Source organism: Triticum dicoccoides, chromosome 3A (genome assembly GCF_002162155.2).
Source record: "Triticum dicoccoides isolate Atlit2015 ecotype Zavitan chromosome 3A, WEW_v2.0, whole genome shotgun sequence".
Classification (NCBI taxonomy): domain Eukaryota; kingdom Viridiplantae; phylum Streptophyta; class Magnoliopsida; order Poales; family Poaceae; genus Triticum; species Triticum dicoccoides.
Genome location: NC_041384.1, coordinates 435,368,010 through 435,375,850, shown reverse-complemented (window position 1 = coordinate 435,375,850; position 7,841 = coordinate 435,368,010).

Below are 7,841 nucleotides of genomic sequence, written 5' to 3'. Positions count from 1 at the left end.
CAGTATCTGGGGTCGCCTCGGTGGTTGCCTCCATCTTCTTGGAGCTCTCTGTCTCATGGGGATCAGCCTCCCGCGTCTGCTCCAATATCGGCAGATCTTTGCCTGGTTCTCCTTGGTCCATCATGAAACTGACGAATACTAGGAGTCCACTGAAAGGAAAACACAATCGCAATGACAATGAAACAAAAGGAGAGTGAGGATCGGTTACTGCTTTGCAAAAGTTTTTTTCCTCTGAACGAAAATATACCAACATCACGGATCCGCTTACCTTCCCTTCGTTCGGAGAGAAGAACAGTGGCAGATGCAAGTGTTGCCTTTCTTGAAGACGGTGAGGGAGAAGGGGATTCAGCGAAGAGTGAAATGATGGTTGCTTCGTCCGTCAAACTTAGACTGCAGGGAGGTGGGGTTTTGTGATACGACGGCTTGTTACTGCTGCGCTACGACCGGGGTGACTCTCCGCCTGCATACTGCCTTCTAATTTGGTGGATGGCATTTGGGCCCGCGCGCTGCATGGCCCGCATGTCGATGAACAAAAGTATAACGACATTCAGTGGAGGGAGACGTTTCAATGACCTAGGAGGAGCCAGAAGCGGCAGAGTGTCTCCACTGTACTAGTAGTAATTGTTTTTCTGGGTAGCTGTAGAGTGTCTCCACTATACTAGTAGTAATTGTTTCTCGGGTCCCAAGACAAAACAGCCCATCCACACTAGTAAATAGTAAAATCAATTAAAAACCTGGGTGCTCTTCTTCCTCCTCGCTCCCACCCACCTCACATCAGCTCGCTCCACTCGTACCCCCAAATTCCTCACCTCACTCCTACAGAAAACCCCTAGCTCCCCTTCTTCTTTGCTCGCACTACAACTAGGCTCGTCATTCGTTACTCTGCTCAAATCTGTGAGCGCGACGCGACGCCCACGAGGAAAATGGAGTCGGCTGACCCCAGCGCCAAGAAGATGAGGCTCCCGCTAGCGGCGACGCCTGTTGTAGATCCCGCACCCGGCGGGGAGAAGCAGCGACCCCGCCCCCACCGAATCCCAGGAAACCGTAGAATCTCGGGTGGACCGCATCAGTGATCTCCCGGACGCCATCCTTGGGGAGATCATCTCGCTTCTCCCCACCAAGGATTGCTGCCGCACCCAAGTCCTCTCAATTCGGTGGCGCCCTCTATGGCGCGCCGTACCCCTTAATCTCGACTATCGTCAGCTATCTCTCTTTAATGATTTTGAAATCCCCAGAGCCATCATCTCCTCCCACCAGGGCTCCGTTCAAAGCCTTTGCATCCCGTCATGCTACCTGAGCAAGCATACCATGCCCTGCACGGTGGACGCCTGGCTGGAATCCCCTGAATTCACAGAACTACGGCTGCTTGAGTTCTACTATTCCCCTGGAAATCACATACCACATACCGAACGCCATGAACTTGTGCCCTTAGCACCGATGTCCATCTCGGGATTTTCGTCCTCTCTCCACACCGCCACCTTTGCACAGTGCTACCTACCAGACAATCTGGTACTAAGCCTTCGACTCCCATTTCTCAAGAAACTTTCACTTGTGCGGGTTCGTATATCGGAGGCCTCATTGCACATCATCATCCACTCCAGTTGCCCTGCGCTGGAGTGCTTGGTGCTTGTTTTCACAGTTAGAATCAGTTGTCTCCAAATAAAGTCGCCTAACCTTGTAAGAATTGGAATTTCTTTTGATGGAAGGCAGCTCATCATCCAAGATGCCCCTTCACTTCAAAGGTTGATCCTTGATTCTAGTTGTTCACTGTTGCAAATAACCGTCCTCTCTGCGCCTAAACTGGAGACCTTGGGTGTAATACATGATCTCTGTGCTCATTTCAATATGGTGTTTGGCTCCACAGTTCTTTAGGTACTTTATATTATCATCTACACTTGTAACCATAAGCTGCATTTTAAATTTCTATGCATAATTTATATATCATCTTGGAGTACACATTTTGTACTAATATTATGTTCTATGATCAATGAAGAGTTTCTCCATGGATGGCCTATCAATGGTGCTGGATTCTGTTAAGATCTTATATATCCAAATGAATAGTTTTGATATGAACAAGATTATTGGCTTGCTGCAATGCTTTCCATGTCTAGAGAAGTTGTATATAAAGGTGATAATTTCACGCACATTGGAAGCCTGCATATAGTGTACTAGAATTAACCATTCAGCTGTTGCTCTTTCGACACTCTTCTTTTAAACCTTAACTGTTTTCAATCTTCATGTCTATTTAGGCAACAGGACGGGGTAAGAAAGTTATAACCAATCGGTGGATTGGTAAGCATCGGGATTTTCTCACTTCTCATGAGATTCGATTGAAGACAATAACACTAGAACGATATGTAGCCAACCGTGCAAACACAAGATTTGTCACATTCTTCCTGCTGAATGCGAGGTTATTATTGTCCATCAGGCTTAAGTTTATCTGCAGCATGGTTTTGATGGATGGGTATGTTGAAGAGCAAAAAAAGGAGTTTCAGGTGGGCAAAAGAGCTTCTGAACGTGCCGGGCTTCTATTTACAACATATTGTGGTCATAATCCAGTAAATTTTACGACCCAGGATGTTCATTCTATGGACCTGACTGATCCATTGGACTGTGACTGCCGAAAACAGTGCTGGAGTTAGATGTTGTTGCCCTTTTCAATCTGTTTTTTTGTAAACCTGATGAACAATTAACCCTCGTGCTTTTGTACAGTTTGTAAGCTGGAGTTAGATGTTCCTGCCCTTTTCAACTCGGCTGTGACTGTCATATTTTCTTTGAAACAAGGCAAATGGCTTGCCATTCGTTTAATTTAGAGTGAAATATTGTAACAAATCCAAACCAAGGGAAATAACATCACTCTCGCCGGCTGCTTGAGCTCACTGTGCATTACAGAAGCCAAGTGATTAGCCCCCACCAGCACCCACAAACTTATTTCGAATTAGCACATCAAATGGGCTGTAAATTTTCATAGGAAAGGCTGCATGACCGTGACAGATTTGGATTCTGACATTTGGGACCCGCGAGGAAATAGCCTATCCAAGGTGGTGTTGACTTACTAGCTAGTCAACAAACGATTCTGCCTACCAGCCGTTGGATTGACATCCAACATCTGTCGTGTATCTTCTATCTCTTGTCTTCTTCTTCCTCCAATCGCCCAAACCAAACCACCCCATCGGCTCCGCCTGCTCCCGCCTCCCATGGCTGGCTGCGCCTCCGCCGCCCTACCGTACGTACCCTCCAACATTGGCCAGTCCCTCCCTCTATTCCCCCACACGTCCTGTTATTCTCCGGCGATGTCAGCCCCAACATGCACCCGCGCCCGAACCAGTCAACCCTCGTACTCCCCTCCACCTGTGACTGGACCGGCGAATCTTCAACGGCTCCTGTTCGTTCCGTCTGAGGCCTCACCGTCGTCCTCCGCCTTGCGGGCTTGGTTCGCTCGCCGTGCGTGGTGCGCCGCCCTCTTGCGTTGTCAACATCGTCAACAACCGAGAGGAACAAGGAGATGACTGTACGTGGAGAGGATGATAGTAGGGACCCACCAGCATCATGGTACTACGCAAGCAAGTGCCTCCATGGTACAAGCCCAAAAATATGGTTCAAAATTGGTTGGACATCTGGGGCTCATGCCATTGTCAACATAGTCAATAAACGAGAGAATTATACTACGAGCGGCTGACGCCAGGGACCCAGCAAGTCGCACAATTTTTTTTGAGGAACAAGCAGTTGTTATTTATACTAGTTTTAGCGACGGATCAGGGTAACAACGGGGCTATGCGGGGGCTGTGGCCCGTCTAGCCAGGGTTTTATTTATGTTTACCACATCATGAGCCCAGTTGTGTTTTCTTCTTGCTGAAAATGGCTAGCCCAGTTCTATTTTTTTAAAAGAAATACCCAAACAAGGCCTACTTGCTTTATCGGCCCTGCTGGGCTGCAAATCTTTCAAGACAAGGAGAGTTTCATTCGGTTTGCCTAGAAATGGGCTGTACATTTTTAAAACACATCAAACTGGGAATTAGTTTCAATTTTTTTCATTACAAGATCTTAAATTCCATTGATTTTTATGCATGGACAATTATTTGGATTTTATATTTATATACATTATTTTTCGAAATAGTTTGAATGTGAATCGATATTTCTGGATTAAAAACAGTTGACCGCACGGAAATATGCAAAATTTCGTATACTTTTTAACCGTGGCCACAATATGGGGTGTGATGCTAACAAAAAGAAGATGGGCTCCAAAAAAATTCTTACGAATTAGCAAATGGGTTGTACATTATTAGAAATAATGGCAGATGGGCTGTATGCTGTTTTCCTCAGATTTGAGGCTGACTTGTGCGCCTACTATAGGTTGACGCGTATGCTTTCATAAAAAAAAGGTTGACGCACACGCAACACCCTGTCAACTTAGTCAACACACGAGAGCAGTGACTGTTGGATGTCCATCCAACGGCTGTCGTGCTTCTTCAATCTCTGCTCTTCATGCTCAAGCCACTCAAACAAGCGCCGATGGGACTGCCTGCTCCCTCCTCCCGCGACCGGCTATGCTGCCGTGCAGGCCTCACGGCCCCACCATACTCCCATCGCTGGCCTAGCCATCCCTCTACTCACCCACACCTGCTGTTATTCTCCGGCGACGGCAGACGAACCAATAAGCCCTCGTACTCCTCCGCGTGGGAAACAACTGTCGAGTATTCCCTGGCTTCGTGTCGTTCCCTTCCTAGGCCTCGCCATCGTCCACCGCCCTGGTGCTCTCGGTGCAGCCTGGTCAACGTGGTCAATGAACGACATCCATCGAAACTGGACTGTACATGGAGAGGCTGACAGCTGGGTCCACGGCCGCACGCAAGGAAATGCCTCCTTATTACGCGCAAAATATGATTCCTCCACCTGACAGCTAGGACCCACAGGAAGGGCCTATGTATTTCGTGAAAAAAACATACCCCCCGCTGACAGGTCGGACCCACCAGCTATATCTTTGCACGCAAGGAAGTGCCTCCTTATTACGCCCAAAAAAATGAATACCCCCCTGCTAGCTGGGACCCACCATATTGTTGGGCTGACTTGTGGGCCTACTAAGTTGACAGGGACGAAGAGCTTTGTCAACTTAGTCAATACTCCAGTGACCGTATGATGTCCATCCAACGGCCATAGTGCTTCTTCAACCTCTGGACTTCTTGATCTAGCCGCCCAAAACAGCGCCGGTCGTGCCGCCTGCTCCTGCCTCCCGTGGCCGGCTGTGCTACCGCGGAGGCCTCACCGCCCCCATACTACTCCCACCACTGGCCAGACCATCCCTCCACTCACCCACACCCCCTATTATTCTGCGGCGACGACAGCCTCACACCGCAGCCGAACCAGTGAACGCTCGTACTCCTCTCCACGTGGGTATCCACTGCCGCGTCTTGCACAGCTCCGCGTCGTCCCCTTCCTAGGCCTCGCCGTCGTCCACCGCCGTGGTGCTCTCGGCACGGCGTGGTCAATGTGGTCAACGACCGACTTCCATTGGAAGAGTACTGTACGTGGAGAGGCTGACGGCTAGGTCCACGACAGCCACAAGGAAGTGCCTCCTTATTACGCGGAAAATAATTATTCCTCCACCTGACAGCGGGGACCCACCGGACGGGCCACCGGTATTTTGCGAAAAAAATCATTTCCCCCTGACAGCTGGGACCCACCGGACGGGCCACCGTATTTCGCGAAAAAAAACGTTCCTCCCGCTGTCAGCTCGGACCCACCGGAAGTGCCTCCTTATTACGCACAAAAAAATGAGTACTCCCCTGGCTAGCTGGGACCCACCTTGCTGGGAGGCTGACTTGTGGGCCTACTAAGTTGACGGGACGAAGGGCTTTGTCAACTTAGTCAATATGAACGATTCTAGCTCTAGTGACCGTATGATGTCCATCCAACGGCCGTAGTGCTTCTTCAACCTCTGGTCTTCTTGCTCCAGCCGCCCAAAGCAGCACCAGTTGTGCCGCATGCTCCTGCCTCCCGTAGCTGGTTGTGCTGCCGCAAAGGCCTCGCCGCCCCCTACTATTCCCATCGCTGGCCAGGCCCTGCGGCGACGGCAGCCTCACACCGCAGCCAAACCAGTGAACCCTCGTAGCCCTCTCAGCGCGGGCTTCCACTACCGCATCGTCCCCTTCCTAGGCCTCGCCGTCGTCCACCGCCGTGGTGCTCTCCGTGCGGCGTGGTCAATGTGGTCAAGGAACGACTTCCATCAGAAGAGTACTGTACGTGGAGAGGCTGACAGCTGGGTCCGCGGCCACAACCCAGTTTTTTTTGTGATTTGCTAAGTAAGTCGCTTTGTCAGGCCTGTTGGGCTGCAATTCTTTCAAGACGGGGAGAGCTTTCATTCGGCTGGCCGAGAAAATGGCCCATCAGTAATGAGAAATGGGTTGTACATTTTTAAAACACATCAAACCGGCAATTAGTTTCAAATATCTTTTTTTTCTTTTCAAGATTTTAAATCACATTAATTTTTATGCGTGGAGAATTTGTTGGATTTTATATTGATATACATTTATTTTTAAAATCAGTTTGAATGTGAGTCGAAATTTCGGGATTAAAAACAGTTCGGACCGCACCGAAATATGCAAAATTTTGTATATTTTTTTAACAGTTGCCACAATATGGGCTGTAATGCTAACAAAAAGAATACGGGCTCCAAAAAAACCTTAAGAATTAGCAAATGGGCTGTAAATTATTAGAAATAATGGCAGATGGGCTGTATGCTGTTTTCCACAGATTTGAGGCTTTCCTAAAAAAAGGTTGACGCACAAGCACTAATTGTTGGATGTCCATCCAACGGCCGCCGTGCTTCTTCAATCTCTGCTCTTCCTGCTCTAGCCTCCGGTGGGACAAGCGCCGACGGGACTGCCTGCTCCCTCCTCCTCGCGGCTGGCTGTGCTGCCGCGCAGGCCTCACCGCCCGACCATACTCCCATCGCTGGCCTAGCCATCCCTCTACTCACCCACACCTGCTGTTATTCTCCGGCGACGGCAGATGAACCAGTAAACCCTCGTACAGTCGTACTCCCCTCCGCGTGGGAAACAACTGCCGAGTCTTCCCTGCCTTCGAGTCATCCCCTTCCTAGGCCTTGCCGTCGTCCACCGCCCTGGTGCTCTCGGCGCGGCCTGGTGAACATGGTCAACGACCGACATGCATTTGAAGTGGACTTTACGTGGAGAGGCCGACAGCTGGGTCCATGGCCGCACGCAAGGAAATGCCTCCTTATTACGCGCAAAATAATGATTCCTCCACCTGACATTGGGGACCCACCGAAAGGGCCTCTGTATTTTGCGAAAAAATGTTACCTCCGCTGACAGCTCGGACCCACCAGCTATATCTTCGCACGCAAGGAAGTGCCTCCTTATTACGCACAAAAAAAATGAATACTCCCCCTGTTACTCCCTATATCTTCGCACACAAGTATAGTGGCAGGCTGACTTGTGGGCCTACTAAGTTGACGGGGACGGAGGGCTTTGTCAACTTAGTCAATATGCACGATTCTAGCTCCAGTGACCGTACGATGTCCATCCAACGGCCGTAGTGCTTCTTCAACCTCTGGTCTTCTTGCTCCAGCCGCCCAAACCAGCGCCGGTCGTGCCTCGTGCTCCTGCCTCTCGTGGCTGGCTGCGATGCGGCGGAGGCCTCACCGCCCCCTACTACTCCCACCGCTGGCCAGGCCATCCCTCTACTCACCCACACCCCCTGTTATTCTGCGGCGACGGCAGCCTTACACCGCAGCGAACCAGTGAACCCTCGTACTCCTCTACGCGTGGGCATCCACTGCCGCGTCTTCCCCCGCTCTGCGTCGTCCCCTTCCTAGGCCTCGC